General features: G+C 27.3%; 1 long non-coding RNA gene across 3 annotated transcripts; it reads right to left on the bottom strand.

Annotated features, from left to right (window-relative positions):
- Positions 1-756: 756 nt before the first annotated feature.
- Positions 757-3,285, bottom strand: LOC105461901. Of its 3 annotated transcripts, none has more exons than XR_975995.1 (5): positions 2,968-3,285; positions 2,688-2,899; positions 2,225-2,323; positions 1,618-1,818; positions 757-1,527 (listed from the first exon to the last, which is right to left on the bottom strand). It is a non-coding gene; the product is annotated as an uncharacterized LOC105461901 (long non-coding RNA). The 3 variants fall into 3 exon arrangements; XR_975994.1 differs by having other exon boundaries at positions 2,972-3,285; XR_975996.1 differs by having other exon boundaries at positions 3,173-3,285.
- Positions 3,286-3,324: the final 39 nt, after the last annotated feature.

Raw genomic sequence — 3,324 nt, 5'->3', positions numbered from 1 at the left:
TTGCTTTCTTTGGTCCAGCAACACCAAGCGTTTTTACATAACAATTTTTTTCTTTTATTTTGTACTGTTATTTCTTTAATTCTTCGTGTTAATATTTGAGTTAAGTAAAGTAACACAATTTTGTGATGTAATAATATTTTAAAGGAGATTTAAATAACTATTATCATTTGAGACAGGAATTGAGTTGAATAGGTACAAAGTTAATACATATACTTTTTTAACCCGTTTGTGATGAAATCTCTTTTATTTCATAATAAACTGCCACTTAGATTTTAATGCATAAATATGAAAGATAATGTCATTTAGTTTTTATTTATTAATTTAATAGAATATTTTTTTTTGAGTAGCGTGTATTATATACATATCACTCGGATTAAAAAGGTAACACAATTTTGCAAAAAATTAAAGCTACTACTTCGGTTGGAATAGAAAGATCTTTAATAGAAATACAAAGATACATACTACTTATAAGTTTTATTTTTAAAAAATTTTTATTTTTATAAAGTTTTTCTTATAAAATTGTAATTTTTTACCGTTTTACCGTTTTTTACAGTTATTGGTATCAAATCTTTGTTGGATTTAATTTTTTATTAACGGTTTTCATGAGAAGGAAAGGAAAGGATTAATTTTGAGTGCAATTTTAAATAAAGAAATTTCTTCTGTCACGTATCAAAGAATGAAAGAGGAAGGAAAAAAGATGGAAGAAAGCATAAAGCATAAAATAGTATTTATAGTGTATAAAAATATAGTGTATAAAAACTTCTCTTCAAGATCATTTCAGATATGCAATACGAAAAAAAATTAGGGGAGCACTTTAAAATCTGCAAATTTTGTTAATTTTAAGAAACCAATATCTCGGCTTCCAGAAATCGCAGGACATTGTTTCTTAGCGCGTTTTCAGGGGTATGGCCTCTACTTTAAAATGACCTAAATGAAATTTTCCATCCCATTAAACTGTTTTTTTCGTAAAAAAGTAGAGAGTGTGGAGTTAAAAATGTTATGATATTGCAGCCTTCCATGGGCAAAGCAACAACGAGGCGAAAAACGTCACTGCATTAGTTTTGAATGAGAACATTCCCTTTAAAATAGAAAGAAAATTCATAAAGAAAATTGTTCTAGGTTGTCTAGGAACTGAGTTATCAGATTCCAAAGTATACCCTATTTTTTGCAAGATTTTAATTAAGTACCGCCGACGTTATGTGAAACAATCCATTCAATGTTTGTAACAATGTTACTGTAAACTACATAATAGAGTGTTATAATACAAACGGTGCTACAAAATTCTTAAAACCAATAGATATAGTAAGACAAGATATAGGTCGTTCTTATTTTCATATTTAGCTTTCTTTATTTGTGATGCAATCAAATCTTCACTTGAATTTTCTCCATTACTTAAATCATTAACCGCGGTAGCTGCTGAATATATTAAATACTAATCCTGCATTATGACGTCTTTATTGGCTTTAATAACGTCGGCTTTAAAACCAACTTGTCTATATCAGTTCAACTTACAGCGCGGATCTAAAACTAAGTTTTGAGAAATTATAAAACCTATATTATATTATAATAATTTCATATAAAATAAATATATGTCATATTCCATGTTTATAAATTAACCTAATCTCCAAACGTATACAAAGCCATCGGTCGTAGGATAGTATTTATTAAGTTTTTTACATGCTATAACTTTGCCGCTTCCATTATCCGTCCTCCTTTTTCGTTATACGATTCCAAATAATTATACAAATTTATGTATATCGCAGCTGATAAAGACATTGATGGACTTTTCACTTTCGACAAACGAGTCTCATCAAAAAACTAGAGTGTTAAAATTAATCATTAATATTTGTATTCAGAAACAGTATTTATCCAACACAGCATAAAATATTGCAGAAATATTTCAAAATATTTCATATAAAATTTTAAATATTCGAGAATTTTTCATGAAATATTTCTAAAATATAAATATGTATAAATATAAGAAATCAGAGTTTTCAAAATATTTCTTGAAATGTTTCAACAGAAATATTTCTTACATTTCTACAAAATTTCGAAAATATTTTTGTGAATTATTATAATATAATGTAATAATTTAAAACGTTTTACAAATGTTTACAAAATATTTCTGAAATATTTAATTGGAATATTTCAAAAAAATGATTCATAAAAAATATTTCATGCTGTGTTGGATATTTTATTTTTATTTAAAGCAATTTAACTTTACCTTAAGAAATGCTATTATATTTTCTACTTGAGACTATTCTGAATCATCAAGATCATACTTTCAAAGAGACCTCTCAGGTTTTACAATGCTTTCGTAAGCCTATAAATATTAATAAAATCGAGCGTAAAAATTTTTTAGATTAGATCAGGTCTATAATTTATATTCTAAAAAGTAACATTTGTATTTTAATTATTATTATTCGCATTTGAAGTACTCGAGATAGTATATCAAATGTCGTGTTCCACCGTGTTATAACCTAGTATCAGAGTCTTGAATGAAATGTTATTGACCTCACAAGCTTTTTTAAATTTTGACCTCATGTCATCTGACAGTCTAATTTTAACAATATTATTCTGGATTTACAATAAAAATATAAAACATATAACTATATATAATTTACATTTATAAATTATTTTCAAGGCTAGATTTCAAGAAATTAAATTATGTGGATGTGTTAACATACCCTTTCATAAGTAGAATCATTCATAATTGGAGAGTAGTCTTGCCCAGATCGTCAAAATCATCATTAGTTTGAAATGTTTCAAAGTCATGATCATAGTCATTACCTTTAACCGTACCTGTCAATTTAAGTATTGATAAAGCATCTTGGCAAGCTAAATTAGTTATGTGAGCAAGACACCGTATTCTTTGATTAGCCTCTATAAAGTTTATTCCCTGAAAGGTAACATAATTTGAGTTATTCAGTTTATAAGTTTTATTATTTTAATTAATATTCGATCTACAGACTACTTATCGCTGAGAGCTAAGTAAGCTAAGTTCACGAAACATAAAATCACAATTGCTATAAGACTGAAATTATATATAGCAAGAATTTGGCCAGCAATTTCAAAATCTTCCAAAACACGAATTAATGATTTTGTTATATTTTTTTCTGTATGAGAGCCTTGAATTATGTCTGAATTATGTCTGAATTATTTCCAGCAATACTTTCTCAATTTTCCAATCATTTGTGATCCATGCAGCTAGAATTAAAATTAATACAAAATCTGATGCTTTGACCACAGTATAACCTGTAGGTCCACTTCATGTCGGCACCTTTGATCTTCTTTTCCGGATCACGTAGATCGGAAGAGCACACG

Source organism: Wasmannia auropunctata, unplaced genomic scaffold (genome assembly GCF_000956235.1).
Source record: "Wasmannia auropunctata unplaced genomic scaffold, wasmannia.A_1.0 LD275401.1, whole genome shotgun sequence".
Lineage (NCBI taxonomy): Eukaryota > Metazoa > Arthropoda > Insecta > Hymenoptera > Formicidae > Wasmannia > Wasmannia auropunctata.
Note: the sequence above shows the minus strand (reverse complement) of the source record. Positions and strands in the feature narration are given on the sequence as shown.